The 17595-nt window shown below is 33.9% G+C and overlaps 2 long non-coding RNA genes across 7 annotated transcripts in view; one reads left to right on the forward strand and one right to left on the reverse strand.

The window, feature by feature from the left end:
• The window catches only part of LOC147833395 (uncharacterized), a 387839-nt gene that overhangs the window by 310751 nt on the left and 59493 nt on the right, over window positions 1–17595 (reverse strand). The gene's annotated exons all lie outside the window — the stretch shown is intronic.
• Window positions 13428–17024, forward strand: LOC147840349 (uncharacterized). The gene is made up of 2 exons (XR_015512364.1): window positions 13428–13779; window positions 15574–17024. It is a non-coding gene; the product is annotated as an uncharacterized LOC147840349 (long non-coding RNA).

The raw sequence follows: 17595 nt of genomic DNA on the forward strand, positions 1-17595 counted from the left end.
CAACTGACAAAAGCACAGATTGACCCACCCACCTACTTCCATAAACCCAACCAACAGTTTCCAAAAGCAATCCAGAAAAAAAAATTAAAATAAAAACTTTTATGGCTGCCTGATTTTTATCACATTTTTAGACCCTACCATGTTCTCACCCTGTTTTTTTGCTTTTTTATTTTATTTTTTGCCTTTTGTTTTAGTTATACCAGCTTACTGAAACCCCAATTCACCGGACTCCAACCCCGTCGTTGCGGGCAACTCCTTACTGTGTGTCAAATCCTCCGACACATGCTGTGAGCCCCTAGACAAACTGGTAACAGTGGGAAAGCAGGCCACACAGTGGTAAGTGGTCAAGTGTTATCGTGAAAAGAAACTGCTTCATACCGCCCGTATAGCACTCATTTTAAAGATGAAATGCAGCTATGCGTATTTCTGGCACATAATTTGCGATCTACAGAAATACGTTTAGGGCTACGTTTTCAGAATGAACCTATGTTGCTTACTTTTGTATACTTGCAGACTAAATGTAGACATTTTGAAATCACCAGTTCAATCAGTTATGAATGTTGATTTTTTGTATTTTATTTAAATGTATATTTCGACTGAATGCTAAATAAATGCACTTTCTATCGATGAATGACTTGTTAGAATAGAAGGATATTTGACCGAGATGGTAGTATTTGAAAATTTGGAATCTGAAGGTTCATCAAAATCAAAATATTGAGAAAAATCACCCTTAAAATTGTCCATACAAAGCCTTAGCAATGGATATTAATAACCAAAAAATTGATTCTTGATTAAGTTACATAAGGAAATGTACAAAACGTGTGCATGGAAGATATCTATTAACACTTTAGTTTAGGTCACAATTCATGATATTAACTTATTACTTGCCTATTATTATTGCCTAATATTATTATATGATCTTATAGTACGAGCTTATTCTGCATCGCTAATCTCACCCAAACCAAAACCCAGATTCTATCTTACTAACTATAAATAAACAGCTAATTTGTAGTTTGTTAAGCTAGTAGTGTTAGTTAATGATTTATTATTACTGTGAATTGTGACCAAAACTAAAGTGTTACTGAATATTTTTATTCTAATGATTTTTTATTTTGGCTATTTCAAATACCTGTGCAACATAAGACTGGTTTTCTGGTCCATGGTCACATATTAGTAAATATAAAGTTAACGTCAAAATCAATTTTAGTTGTTAGTATTCTTTTTTTGGTCAACGTTCTCAAATTTTGACAACTAGATGGTGCTCCTATCATTGCAAACTGTTTCAATTAACCTTAACCCAAACTTATTATATTTAATATTTTGGATATGCTTTTAGACAAAGATTTGGCTTTTATTTACTGTTATACTGACAACATTTACTATGCAGCTACATTTATTTCAAGTTTTCTTTTTCTTTTGATAGAAAAGAATGGCAATAAGAAACCCACAACAGGTGCTTAAAATAATGAAAAGGAAAATCACAAATTATGTTTCCATTTTTCAGAATAGCAGTTGAATTAAATGGAAAGTAAATGGAAGGAAACAACCTCTAGTAATCATATTTCCTCTCTATCAAAATAATGTCCTAAAAAATGTTGTTTTGCAAAGATAAATAGGACAATATTTTATCAGACAATTCAAGGTCTGATAAAAAATAATACCTAAAGGAAACATCTAAACCCAATATAGCAACATTTTACCCTAACATTCTCCTCAGGGTAAAATCAATACTGAAGCTGGGTGCATTGAATTAAGCATATTGCACACCATGGATTATAGTTGTGTAAGACTGTACAGTCATCGTATCTCAAGTAACTCAGTAATGACACAAATATACCTAAGATAATGTTTTTGGATCCAGCCATTTAGATTTCTGCTTCAATAATAGACAACGTATTGCATTAGAGGTGGCCTACTTTGCGACAGGCTGAGCTAAAAATACAAGTTCGCCCTCATCTGTATTTTTCAAGGGTCTGATGAGAGCCCAACCCCTCATGCTGAAAATACCACAACACAAAGCAAGAGCAGGTCCTTCCTGCTGAGCCCCCCAAAAAATCTAAAAGGTTGAACAGTTGCAATTTCTTTCAGAGAAAAAGAATAGGGTCTTGTTTGGTGCTGGATGGCATTCACAGTCAAGCCTAAGTCCTGGGAATATCAGATAATTCCTCCCATTCTCTCTCTTTGCCATTTGGCCACATCATTCTCCGCTCTCTTATCTCTGACAGAGCAGCCCCCCTTCTCCTCTCCGCCACAGCCTTGACCTCCAGACTGGGCCACAACTCCTTGAACAGAAGAAAAACAACCACAACCTGTCAGACCTCGGAAAGACTAGCACTACCCTTTGTATCTTTTTTTTTTTTTTTTTTTGTTTACACTGCGAAGGAAGATAAAGGAAAAACTGACACAAAGACATACTTAGCATATTTATATTTACAAATCCAATAAAAAGGAGAGCTCCATCGCATAGTGTAGCAGGTTACAAAACATTCGCTGTGAATCATACAATTTTTTTAGGATGAAATGCTGCAAAAACTGTCATTCTAAAGTAGGTGATATTTAATCAGGCTTTTAACAACACTCACCGAAAGCAGTATTGAAGCTACATTAATGAACAGGACTTAAATGGTCCTAAGCAATTTGGAGAATTTATTAATGTGGAAGTGTGGGAAATTATAGTCATCCATTAGGCAATCAGTGTCTTTTCTTTAACTAATCATGAGGCCAGGCAGAACCACTTTTATTCATTAGATGGTGTACAAAAGACTGATTCTAGTGTGACACTGTGTCACGCCTAGACTATCATCCACCTCCGAACTGATCTAGTTTGTTGCATATTATCTTTTACAATATGTGTTTAAAGTTGGTAAAAGTTTGGGCTCTCAGCTGGTGTTGCATTAAGACCCAAAGACAAGCATAGAATCATTATAGTTTATTTTTACTAAAAAAGGTCATCATTTATTAAAGGGCACCCATGATGAAAATCATCTTTTGGAAGCTGTTTGGACAAAACTCTGTGTAGGTATAGTGTGTTCGCAGTCAAATTGGGGTAATATAAAGACAATAAGTCTCTTTTTTTTAATTTCCTGACGTTAAAATAGGATCCAAATCCCTCCCATTTTGAGGCCCACCACAACATGACGAAGGGTTGCGGTTTGTCCGCCCACTGAATTGATTGACAGCCGCGAATTAACAATTCTCCATAGTAAAGCATATAATAATATCCACAAGACAGGACGTGTGCAAAGCAACTGGGATTAAAAGACCTGTTCAGCTCTCTGTGATCGTCAATCATCATCAAATGTGATCAAGTTTTACAAGTTTGAAGTTTTTAAAACAGTGAATGTTTGTAATGAATTACAGCGATCACCACAGCTGCATGTCAGTACAATTATAAAACATGCTTCAATCCAAATGTGTGTGACTGGTCGATGTAGCTCCACAACAAATACATCTAATAATCATTGGTCAAGTTCTTACTGTAGTATTTCTCACAAACGTTAGGTGAGATCTGCTTCCTTCACGTCGGTCACTGTGCTGCTTATCTGACGCACACAGCCGGAGAGATTGAAGCACACTTTATCTGGCATGAGGGAACGGTGGGCGGGTAGAAATAGCATTAAAGGCACAGGCAACAAAAACAGCTACATTGTGTTTAGAGCAGACAATGTATTCCAATGTTCTGAAAGGTAAAATAAATAATGTGAGGAGTGTTTTGAGCTGAAACTTTACAGATGTATCTAAATCTTGAAAAAGAGGTAAAAATAGGTGCCCTTTATTATCTCCATGAACTGTAAAGGGCAAACACGTGTTAAATACCCAGCCAGCTTGTTGGCCATATTCAATGACTGATGTAATAAATATATGAACATTCATTTAATTGAAGTATTTAATTTTCGGGCTAACATTTGAAGAGTTCCATCCTGTAAATGCCATCTGAAATTGCCCTCTAAAATAGAAAAAAGATTCTCAGAAACCTTTTATGGCGATGAATTGGTTTGTTTCTTTACTTTTAATGTAAAATATCTGAACATAAACAGTGCTGAGGAAAAAAAAATCCCATATTTAGAAGAATATTTTAGACGCCATTTAGAGTTTTTGATAGAGTTGATGATCCATGTGCAGTTTATTAAAAGAGATGTCATGCGGGCAATGGTCAAAAACAGGAGCAAACAGTAGCATAAAGATATTCCAAAATATGTGGTCGAAATACAGGAAATGGTCAGGCTAGGCAGCAAAGAATCAAAACAATAACTTGAGAAGGATCAAAACACGGCAAGACAAACAGGACAAACATGCTTTGCAATGTTTGTGAGGCAAAAACAAGACTTAGCCTCCTGTTTATGTGTAAGACAATGTTCAGGTAAGCAGTCCATGATGAGTTACCAGCTGTGTGTGTATTCAGAGACAATCAAGAACTGGTGTGTGTGTGAGGTGCTTGATGGTATTTGTAATCCAGTTCAGTGACAGATACAGTATGTAGTTCTCCAGCAATCTGCAAAGATTAGATTGCTCGTGATCGAGACACCTTGAGTTATAATCTTTAAAATATAATTAGATATTATTTTATATTATTATAATATCTTATTATATAATATAATATAATATAATATAATATAATATATTAATCTTTTTAAAATTGCATATTTAATTTCATTATGGTGATTGATAACTATAAAAATGATTCAATGAATAAATGATTTAAGAATGATTTGGCAAGTCCCTGAGAATGCTGATTCAGTTAAAAAGGAATCTGATGAATTAAGAGATTTGTTCAAAAAAACAGAGTCATTCATGAACGCCAATGCAGTGTGTATCAGAGTGAGTCATTAAATCATTTACTCAAGCAAATAATAGAAAAAAGTAATTAAACTGCTGATAATTAGTTGAGGGAAATCTCCATGAATGCCTCATTGGCTTGTTCACACCAAAAAAAGAAAACACTTATTGCATTCCCTTATTTAAGTCATTCACTGAATTCAACTATCCCTAAAAAAAATGCTTATTCTTTTAATTACAAATACCCCCTAAATGATCCAATCAGCAGAATAAAAAAATAAATAAAAATGCTGACTTAGAAAAGAGTAAACTGTCTGTAACATAAGGAGTTGGATAACATCGAGAGTGAGAGACCAAACGCAGTTTACTGATAGCTTTAGTGAGGCAGGCAATGGTCAAACAGATACATGAGGGTAATCCAAAGTCGTGGTCAAAGGTGAAAGGAAGGTGCAGGAGACACACAGCATAAACAAAAGCACTACCAGTTATCAAGATCAATGAAAGAACAAGGCAAAGAAAGCACATAAAAAATGTTACAGGAAACAAGACTCAGCAATGTATGTGTGTGTGTGTGTGTGTGTGTGTTTGAGAGGTGAATATATAGTCCAGATAATCAGTCTATGTGTGTGCAAACAGGGGTGATGCAGAACTGGTGTGTGTAAGGTGCCTGATGGGAATTGTAGTTCATATAGTGGCAGAATTGTAGTCTGTGTGATAATGCATGTTTTCCAGCGAACTACAAACCCTAGATAGCTGGTGATCATGGCACTGTCATTATGAATGCTTCATTGAATCGTTCACTTAAATCATTCCAAACACTGATTCATTCAGGAATTTCATAGCTGTTTTTTTCTGAAAATTATGAAATGTACTGTACATTACACACAGAATGTCTTCTTGTATAATATATCTATAATAAAATACATATTGTGTAATATGTGAATACATTTTTACATATAAAAACAGCTTTTTTACTGTACAGTACTGCACACACCAAGCCATGATTGACACAGCTTTAAATGACAGTGCAAACATGTTAGTCTTGGGGACCAATTTAATATTTTGAGTCCGGGTTTTTCCCCCTCTCATCTCTTGCCTTTTCCACTCTGATGTCAGTCCTTCAACACCAAGATGAGACGAAAGCAAGCTGCCTGCCTGACTGGATTGAGCTGTAACAGATGGATGTTCCAGCATTGCAGTTGAATTCAGTCCAGCGAAAAAAGCTGCCTCTCATTACTCAAAGCACTTTTATCCATGCAAATTGTCAAAACTCAAAGGCAATGGATGTCCTCTCATGTATGTGCATATGTGGATGGAGTTCTGCTGTGTGTGGACAAAAGGTTTCAAACTACTCTAAAAATAGGCTTCTGTTTCTTGCCAAGATCATCTTCTTTTTTTCAGGCACTAATGTCATGTGATTCTAATCTATTACAGAAGAATTGCAACAGCAGTGTGCTTCCATTTTAATTAAAGAATAATAGTGGAGCTACCATATCTTACATGCTAGTAATTATAGACTGAGTTTGATAAGGTTTGATAAGATTGATTTAAGAGTCTTTCCATTAAGAACTGAAGGAAAATATAGACAAGCTTAAACTCTAATACCTCAAGGGCATTAAAAATGGGTGGAGAAAAGTGATTTCATTTTCATAATAAAAGCGCAATATTATGCTAATCAATATATGAAAATAAATTACTTATTCAGTCAACGTGTTTTGAGTCAGCATGAAATAAGTCAAACCATAAAATGTAAAACATATATTTAACACCTAAAATGCCTAATTTAATCATTTCATAATGTTTAACTTGTACTTATTGATAATATCTTATTCATATTAATACACTTTGGTGACCACCTTTGGTGCTTTATAAACAAACTTTGATTTGATTTTTAAGAATATTTTAGATTACTGATTTCAAGAATTTTATGTCAGCTTATTGATTCGGAGGACCGTACTACTGCTAAAATTAAAAGTACCTGAGAACTTGGGTTGGGTGAAAAATTTGAGGTTGACTGGTGGGAAAATGCTGTTGACAGAATCTATTCACGTTCAATATGTGCTCTGCTTTCACTTATACAATTTAAAATACTGCATAATGTTCATTACTCTAAATCACTGCTAGGTTTTTTATCCCAATGTCGATGAGAATTGTGACAGATGTAATTTAAGTCATATGTATGCTTGTTTTTCTGCCCAGTACTACAATGCTACTGGAATAATTAATTTGAAACTGAAAATATTCAAAACCAAAGTGGATATCTTCCCCACCATTGCAATTTCTGGTGTCCCGAAGGATTGGAGCCGATTTACATGTTAACAGTTAGAGGTACTTGCCTTTATCTCTTTATTAACAAGACATCGGATCTTATTTCTTTGGAAATCTAGTAAACCACCAAGTGTTTTACAATGGCTTGTAAGTTATTAACTATTGTTGCTGTTTTATTATTTTTATTATTAAGTCATGGTATTTATCATTATCTATAGATGTTTTATTATGAAAGCTTAATCATTTTTAACTATGTCTGTCATATCAAGCATTTATGTTCATTTCACTCAATAAAGTTAGGGCAAATAATAGAAGTAACAATATTTTTTTGATTATAAGACATGGCCATTTCAACCTGGCAAAGGATTTTATGATTGCTTCCTATAATAGAATTAAAAAATGCAATTTTGTGGAAATAATTTTATAATAAAAGCATTATGTATACATTGCAATGAAAGTAGTTGTTCTTACTTTGAGTTTTCAAATTGTTGCCAGTATCCAAATTTCTAAAACCAAGAAACATTTTCCCAGACAAGTAAAAAAAAAAAATGTTTTCAGAAATAACAGGTAAAATGTATAAATTACACTGTAAAAATAAAGGTAAATTAACAGTTTTCTGTATTTTGTGATTTGTTTTTATTTTTTTATTATATATGCTTTTAATTTGCATTATGAGACCTTGATTTTTCCTCAGACAACTTTTAACCCTATAAAGTTAGAAAAAAAAGTGACTTTTACAAACATTTGTAATAGTTTAAAGTGATGCAGTACCTGGTTGGTGTTGTATTTTATGCTGCAAAAACATTTTGTTATTTTACAGATTAATTTATTTATATATTATTCCTCATACACTATATTATTTCAAACTACTAAATCGTCAATACAAGTCAAGACAAGTCAAGACAAGAGATCAAGCTCCCATTATGAAATTCACAATTGTAAGTAGACGTAAAACACAAAACATGGAAGCTGTTATTTAACATGATATGTTTTACAGTGTATGTAAAAAAAAAATATTTATTTATAAAAAAAAATAAAACGTTTTCTCAAAAGATTTCAATAGTCTGATTGAACTAAATAAGTTATATCAAAAAGTATGCCTGCACAAAAGAAAGCAAATCCCCATAACAAAAAGAAAAATAACTATTCCCAAAAAGCTCAATAGAGAGTAAGATTCAAGCAGTGTCTTTATCCTCCATAAAGAGTTTTTGACAAGACATCTTGGCAAATGATTTGATGATTGCTCATTATTGTACAATCAAATCTCCACCACAATAGTGTTGAAAAGGTAAGGCATTCACCCTTTGAGCCACCTTTTATTCCAATACAATCAATAGAAAATCTGCTGTGTGCTGGATGTCAGTCAAGGCCACAGGCAACAGAGTGTGAATGGACAGCAAAAGCATACAACACAATGGAAAACAGAGATGAACTTCCTGTGCACAGTGGTGCGCAGTCATTTAATTACGCGTGAGGGCAACATACGTTATCTAGCAGGGCCAAAATGAAATTAGGTGCGGGCGATTCAGATCTAACTCAGCTGGTATTAAACCCTAAATCAGAAAAGCAACAATGGAAGCTTGAGACGTGATTGCATTTTCAATGACGGGCTTTCTTTTACTATGTTTTCCCTTTTATAGTGCAATATCAGGCTTGTAATGAGAACCTATTTCTGACTTTAACGATTGCAGATACAGTATGTACGTCTTATGCTAATGAATACATTTCCATAGACATTTCTAATGTAATTATTTTGCATACAGTATTTTGATTGAGACAGTATTATAATTAAAATGTTGACATGAGGAGCTTATTTCATGTCACTATTTTGCATGTTAAAGTATGCAGACTAATTAATCTTTATTTCCGCACATTATGCCATCCAACATTCTCTAAAAAACATCACACACTGGCAAATAGATTCTCTTTGTTATGGTACTGTATATTTTTTAAGCATTTCATTTGTTATTGTAAAAAATATTCAAGTGTAGTTAATTATTTGTCATGCTATTCATGCAAACAGGGGAATGCAGATACAAAGTATTATTTAAAGCCATGTTCTTTTGATTGCCGTCAAACTGTTGACCACTGCTGTGTACATATCCTGCTGTAAAATGCAGCGAAAAGTCCAATACGGCGTGATAAGAGCAACTACTTTCCAGAATTGTGGGTACATTTAAAGCATTTTGCATTTACTTTCCTTTTGTTAATTGTTGTTTTAATTTTTGTAAAACCTTTTAAACCACTAACAACAGAATTGACAACAACAGAGTTGACTTTTTTCAGTTTTTCGTGCTTTAGCTGAAATTAGATACCATGGCTTATCTAAAACACAATTTTAGGTAAATTAAAGTTTTTAAACAGTTGATGAGAAATTCAATCAACTATAACAATGACAGTGTTGACAAATAACTAATCTACTATTGGTGTAAAATTTTGTACAAATTAATGAGAGAAGAATAACTGACATGGCATTATGCAATAATAATAACAATAATAAAACATAATTAAATCATTATTTAACTTGATTTATTATGTATACCACATTTACTATTTAATTGTTTAAATACTTCTGAATTTGGCCATAATAAATTTAACGTTCCATCTAACTTTTTATTTTTATTAAGAAATTACACAAAAAATGTTTTTACTCAATACAGAGTTTCCCTCCAGATGAAGTGACATCACTTGGTGCAAGTGGTGCTTGGTGCTTTTTTTATCAGTGCTTTACAGTTTTTACAGAGTTACAGACAGAGTAACGGTGTTGACAGAACATGGGGATATACGGAAAATCTTTTTTTTTTTTTTTTTAATTAACTGAAAACTACAAATGATACAGAAAATAGTTGTTTTTTGCATATATATTTTTTTAAATTAGTAAAAATACAAAAAAATTAAAATAGTTCATGATAATAGGAGCTGAATGTATGACTCAGAGACAAACTAATTCAGAGACAGACAAAAATTGGGATTTAAGTTAACATTTTCAAAATGTCCAAAAATACCCATACAAACAATGTTTTTTTAAAAAGATAACTTGTTACTGGAAATGTTGACTGGAAAATTGACTAGAATCACCTATATGCTGCACTGCACTACACTCTCAGAAATAAAGGTACGTGAGCCGTCACTGGGGTGGTACCTTTTCAAAAGGTACACATTTGGTACTTAAAGGGTCCATATTGGTACCTCAAAATATATATATCAGTACCTAAAAATTAAGAGGAACACTTTTTAAGTTCTTTTTAAGTCCTAATATGTATTCTTGGGATATTAATATGGATCTTTAAGGTACAAATTTTTACTCTTTAAAAAGGTACCACCCCAGTGACAGCTCGCGTACCTTTATTTCTGAGAGAGTAATATGACAAAAACAGCAACAATCCTCTCGTATTAAAGGGATAGTTCACTCAGGAACCAACATTTACTTACTATTTACTTACCCTGAAATGGTTGCAAACCTTTATGAGTTTCTTTATTCGATTAATAGTCAATGGTTACTTTCCAGCTTTCTCCAAAATATCTCCTTGTGTGTTAAATAGAAGAAAGTCAAACAGGTTTGGAAAAAGTAAAGGGTGAGTAAATAATTGAGGCTTTTTTAAATTTTGGGGTGAATTATTGCTTTAATTTGACTTGAGTTTATCTCAAGTAAGACTTTAGATTGATTAAGATCATCAAAAATCTATTTATGGGGTGGAATCTTAATCAACACATTGTCTTAATAGTGTTAACATTGTAATATTGCTGTCCATGTAAACACACAGAGTGTTAAACATTTAGGTGTAACCTGGTGTGTTCAAACTAATTGAGACTTAGGGGTTTTAACAGTTTCAGTCCTTGGACTTGACTCTAAATGAAATTGATGTGGAAGTGATGCTTCACTGACGTTCAAGTAAGGAGAATTTGGTCTTGTGGAAAACCGAAACATAACAGGATTATCCAAACGGACGGACCATGGAAAAAGAGAGGGAACAGCGAGAAACTGGATTTAATATAATCACATAGAAGCATATGAAAAGTGTTCGATCACAGACAACACGTTTGCAATGCTGAGGGTCCCATCCTGAATTTGGCTGAGTTTGTTTTCTACTCAATACCACCAATCAAAGTTTGAATGAATCATTGATTGACTCACAGAATGACTCAGTATGTTTATGTCAAACCCCAGAGTAGTGTGTGGGTAATTTCACCTCAAAATCACCACCAATTTTCTGCAGCTATCAGTTTTAACCTGTATTATGATGTCGTGCTAAACAAACAACAATTACTGAGCCCATTTGGACCCAAACACGTGTTCATGTTGCCTCAAAACACCATGAGAGATCAGAATCTTGAATCAGCCTCTGATATGCATTTCACGACGAGGGCCTGTTTTCCATATTTCATTCTTTTTCGTCTTGATTGAATCATTTCACAGAGATTGTCAAGATTGCGCCTTCGTTTCAGCTTGGGCAAAGATAATTAAAGAGGTTTCTGAACAATAGTCTTGAACCTTTTTTAGATTAATTATTGTTGGTATTTGAAATTGTGGCACTCAATAGAGTTTTTTTTTTTTTTTGCATAATTTTGTCATATTTTGTGCAGTATATTGATATATACATAAAATAAAAAGGTTGAATAAAAACCTATTATATTGCATTAGTTCAGCTGATTTTAAATGTATATTATTTAGTATTAAATGTATATTTAGTATACCACATAATATTTTTCATTGTATATCACAGCAAAAAGGCTCTTACTTTTTGTTTTTGTCTTGTTTCTAGTCCAAATATATATATATATATATATATATATATATATATATATATATATATATATATATATATATATTTTTTTTTTTTTTTTTTTTTTTTTTTTTTCCTGAAAATATATTAAAATAAGTGTTTGTTTTTTTCTTAAAACAAGCAAAACTAATTTTCATTTAAAAATAATTTTACTTTCTATGTTGGCAGATTATTTTGCTTTTTTTGAGGGAAAAACACTTAATTTTTAATTATATATTTTTGAAAACAAAACAATATTATTTACCTATATTATGTTATGTTATATTTATTAATTTAATTTAATTTAATTTAATTTAATTTAATTTAATTTTAGTTTAGTTTAGTTTAGTTCAGTATAGTTATAGTATAGTTCATCATTTTAAGTAAAAAAATGCATTTGCATAAACACTTTACTTGTATTGATTTAAGAAGCACATACACTTTAATGATTCAAAATAAAGTTACAAATGTCTGTTTGATAGATTCTGTCCAATTGTCACTTTTCGGAAATATGGCATTGAATCACAAGACTGAATATGTCATGATGTTTGTACAAAAAGAACTCTCTTTATTATTGAAATCTTGTAAAAACTCAATCAGTTTCTTTTCTTCACACATTTTCTCTTGCAGTCACATCGCAAGCCTTTGTGAACTGTTTTGAATGTAATAGCTGGATTAGCGTGGGCCACAACTTTCCAATGCGTATCCATGTTTTACGCATGACAAAGCAGCAGGTGAATAGTAAACACGGTTAGCATTAGCATGGATAGCGTACAGAACACTGACCCTAAGCTGGAGAAGTGAAGAAGAACATGATGCGCGGTAATGGAGGTTTGTCTCATGCTGTGCTCTGAAGTGGCTTTACCTCCAGCAAGGTGGAATAGATGGAGATTAGTGCTGCTGAATGTGGAGATGACCTTCAGCCCTCTATTCTCTGTGAGGATGGATAGCGTTGTTTGTGTAATGACAGCTTGGAAAACCGTGAAGAGAAACACTATGAATAAGGTGAAAAGATCGGCGCTGTTATCACGTCGACAAGTTTACAGATATCAGTACACTTTAACATGGGGTTCTACAAACATGAGGCTTTTTATGATAATACAGGACTATGAATATTACACGATGGTCTTTTTATAAAGTCAGTCGGTAGTAGTGCCTTAAAATAAGAGTTTAAAAAGTAGACAAGCTACATAAGCTGTCAAAATAACTGTTTCTTTAATGCACTGTGATGCAAACGTTGACAATTCATAAATAGATTATAACCGGTTATTACATACTGATGTCATTTATCTCATATACGCATTTTCAATATCATGAAGCCCTACTGTATATTGTGTTTAATCTGTCTATCAGCTCAGAAAATACACTTTAATCTGTTATCATTCAAAAAATAATAATAATAAAAAAAACATATATAATAATCTTCTCTGTGATGGACTCTTTAATTTCACGATTCTGAAATATGACGTTCTCAGATGCAAATGCAAACTTAAACCTGTTGAATCCTCACTGACAGGATTACGAGATTAAAGCAGGACGTGGGAGATGGTGTTATAACAAAGTACATCCCATCCTTCCCCAGGGTGACGAGCTTAAAGCACATCTCTAATCTCAAACCCTGATCATTTTGAGGCTGAGATAGAGGCCTGAGTGCCACAAAGGTGTGAATGTGTACGTGTATGTGAGAGAATGGGAGAACATTTCATAAGAGGAGATACAGATTCCACTGAGGGAAAGTGAAGGGAAAGAGAGTGAACTGGATTACTAGAGAGAAGGAGGCATAAATAAGGAAATGAAATTAGGGAAATGAAAAGGCGGCATCTGTTGCCAACACGACTTCTGCCCTGACGGTCTCTACGGACAGTCTACCAACAGCTGGAAGCTCTAGATAAGCAACAAAGCCAGAAAAGGAGAGAGGGGAGGTGGGGAATGCCTATACAATGATTTTTGAATATTCCTGAACTTTGCTAAGGTAGAGTGAATTTTATTCCTCATTTATAAAGCAGTGACTCTATAGCAGTTAGATTGACTGCTGGTCCACCCAAATGAGACACAAAACTGTTTTTTTTTTTTTTTTTTTGTTTTTTTGTGGGAAAGAAAAAAAACAACATGTAAAAAAAGAAAGAAAAAATATCTTGAGTAATAATATCACAAGTGCTGATCTGAGTTGTGTGCCTAGTGGTATGTTTACTATGTTTACTTTGTTTATAAAACTTGAAACAACGCATGTAAATTTGAAATAGCAATATCTTAAGTAATTATATCATACTGTAATTGTTGAATGCTGATCTTCTAGTTGTATGGCTAAAGGTATTTCAAAGAACTATCAATATTTGGTAGAGTTATAATGTTTATCTTGTTTATAAAAGTTGATACGACATGTAAATAAGAGATAATAATATCTTAAGTAACAATATATACTGTGAATGCTGATCTTCTAGTTGTATGACTCGTGATATTTGTTAGAGTTTACTACAGTGCATGCGGAAGGTATTTATAGTGCTTCAATTATTCCAACTTTTTATGTTATAGCCCCAAGGCCCTTCTTCATTCGTCACTCAGCTTCCACTTACAGATGATGGAGGCCACTGTGCTCATTTCGAACTTTCAGAGAAGCAGAAATTTTTCTGTAACCTTTCCTAGTCTTGTGCCACGAGACAATCCTGACAATTCCTTTGTCTTCCTGCTTGGTTTGTGCTTTGACATGCATTGTCAACCCTGGGACCTTATATAGACAGGCATTTTCAAATCATGTCCAATCAACTGAATTGACCACAGGTGACCTCCAATTAAGTTGCTGAAACATCTCAAGAATGGTCAGTGGAAACTGAATGTACCTGAGCTCAATTTAGAGCTTCACTGCAAAGGTGAATACTTATGTACATGTGATCTTTTTTTAATGATGTGATATTTTTAATCAATTTCCAACAATTTCAAAAAACTTTTTTCGCATTGATATTATGGGGTATTGTGGGTACAATTTTGAAGATATAAATGAATTTCATCAATTTTGGAAAAAGGCTGTAACAAAAAATGTGGAAAAAGTGAAGCGCTATGAATACTTTCCAGATGCATGTTTTTTTTTTTTTAAAGTCTGAGTAAAAAATTAAACCCAATTTTCCCAATTAAACATGGTATATTTTATTTTAACATTTTAAATATTTTAAACATTAAACATGTCAGGCTAAAACTAAAACTAAAAACTGATTTCTTTCCAACTTAAAAAGGCATCTATGAATATTTTCAGTTGTACATTTGTTTATAAGAGATTTGTTTCTCAAATAAATCCTGAATCATAGACAGACCAGTAGCGTTAGATGTGGAGTGTTCTTTACTGCTGGAAATACTGTTGCTCTAAAAAAATTTTTTTGTAAAAAACATGGTAAAAAATAAAAATTCCTTTGAAATGGTATAACAGGAAATTTTAATGGTTTTAAAACCTTAACTTTTCAAAATCGTCGTAAACCTTAAAACCGGTTATTATCCCATGTCTAAATGTCTATATAAACATGCATCTACATATCAGCCTTTTCTGATTAGCTAATCACAAGTTTACAGGTTTTACTGTGAGTTTTTAAAATAACAATAATAAGCCAATGTTCTGATGATAAAGTCAAACTTACTATATGCTTACTATGTTACTAAAAATCATGAAATGCATTTTGAATAACCTTGAAGCTGGTAATTGTTACAACGCTGCTTTTGACAGCATCATCCAATCATAACACTGGATCTGAAAGATGCCAATTTGGACTTTCTTTTCCAGGATGAATAATGTAGTGAGTCAACGGATCATTCCAGAACCGAACAAGTCACAGACCATGTTATCCTTAAAAGATTGGTTGGTGCCTACAAGTCTGAGATTGATTTCATTTTCAAAGCAATCCACAGGCAACCAGCAAAAGGCAATCCACAGGATAACTAGCCAGTCAACATCACAGTTGCGTGTTAATTAACTTTACACCTTAAAACAATAAGAGGCTCTACAATCAAAAACCCACCAAACCGGTTTTTGAGAAGTACCTTTTGGTTCGCGTGTCCTTTGGCGTCTGCAAGGAATACACATTCTCAGGCAGACACAGAAGCGATCAGAAACGCTTCCAAAGTTTAATGGACATACAGTAAAACTGTGTTTATTTGAGTAATGTATGTTTGCTTTATGTTTCTGTAGGTTTTTGTGTGTACATGTTCCATGTGTTTAACAAAACTGTTATGGATAGTTATTGAGTAATAGCCCTCAGTGACAAATGAAATCTACAGAATGTTTATGACATACTTCATGTTTGGTATTGATTGAAAGCTAGTAAAGTTTCAAATGCATTGGTTTATATGAAGAAACCATATTATGAAAGGTGTCCATGTTATGAGACTTTATTTTAACAACTATGCTATCAAAGCAGCACCGACACAATTTGTCAACCCGGCCTTCTAGAGGGCAGAATTGGGGTGTAACTCCACCCCGCACCTTCTCTGATTGGACAAGTATTGTGTAGACCCAGCCTCTACCAAAGCCTATAAAACTTTGAACAAAGGAATTTCATCGTCGTCTTTTGCCGGTCATCTTTGCCAGTCGTCACCGCCGTCGCTGCCCGGACGTCGCTCTTCTCGTGCTGTGGCCGTTACATCGCCTCGCCGGAAGCCTCGTTACATCACGGAGCAGACCGCGACCTTCACTTGCTGCCGGCTCGACCCCCGATCTGCTTGTGCAACCGCTTCAACAACAAGCCATCGGGTCAACACATCCAAACTCTGGAACTCATCGTAACTACAGAAACCCAGGAAGGACTTCGAACGCCGCCTTGTCCAACATCCGTGTCCCTAGCAACCGACTAAGGAAACCCCTCTTCACCGACAAGGGAATTCCATCATGTCACTGAAGTTGCTACGCTGACCAATCAGCTTCGCCGGGATTTCCCCTTGGACCAGTCAAGGAAACCAAAATTACATCAGAACGCAAGTAGCACAAACAAGGTTTCCACCCATTACTGAATCTGGTGTGAATTATGTTTAAGTAGTAAAGAATAGCAAAATTCTCTGCTTTTATGGTTTCTCTCAGGTTGCATTGCTAAGAACTTAGCAAAGGCTAGAAGTTAAATCCACTCAGCCAAAACTCTCCTAAAACTGCTTGTGCGTGTGTGTATGTATGTGCATTTGTTTGTTTTACGTAGATTAGTACTTTGTGTTATAGAGTAGCAATAAACTTTTGTTTCGTTTTAAGATCTGTGTTGGTGTGTTGTGTGCTTTATAAGTTAATGCCTCAGCTTCAGATACTGCTACCTTGCTCATTAAATAATTAGATACTGTTTTTATATTGTTATTGTTGGCCACGTAATAATATAATACAGAATTGCTTTACACTAAACGTTCTATTTGCTGGACAAATACTAAAGTTAAGTGTAAGCTTTAAATAATTCTATGTGAATCATGTTCGAATCTTTGATTCGAATCCCCAAAGTTTAAACATGATTTAAACCAAAGAGCTGATTCTTACAATAAGTACTTCTCACTGAGACAAACAGTTTTTCCCAATTTTCCAAGCTACTACAGTACATATCCATTGCATAAAAGTATAGAAAGAAACTAAAACGTTCAGCAAGAAGTGAATTTGAGGAGTTTGGAACTGCAACAAGAGCATTAACCAAAAGTATGAGGGCCGTCAGTCTTTGCAGTCTTATTATCTTTTCTTCACAGAATACTTCTTAACGTAATCCTGATTGCTCTGCACAGACTTCAGAACTTCACCTCATAGGATGTCATTTCTGCTCTAGCTCCAGGACATGAACTTGAT

The sequence above is a fragment of the Danio rerio genome, chromosome 16 (assembly GCF_052040795.2).
Source record: "Danio rerio strain M-AB ecotype USA chromosome 16, GRCz13ab, whole genome shotgun sequence".
Taxonomy (NCBI): Eukaryota; Metazoa; Chordata; class Actinopteri; order Cypriniformes; family Danionidae; genus Danio; species Danio rerio.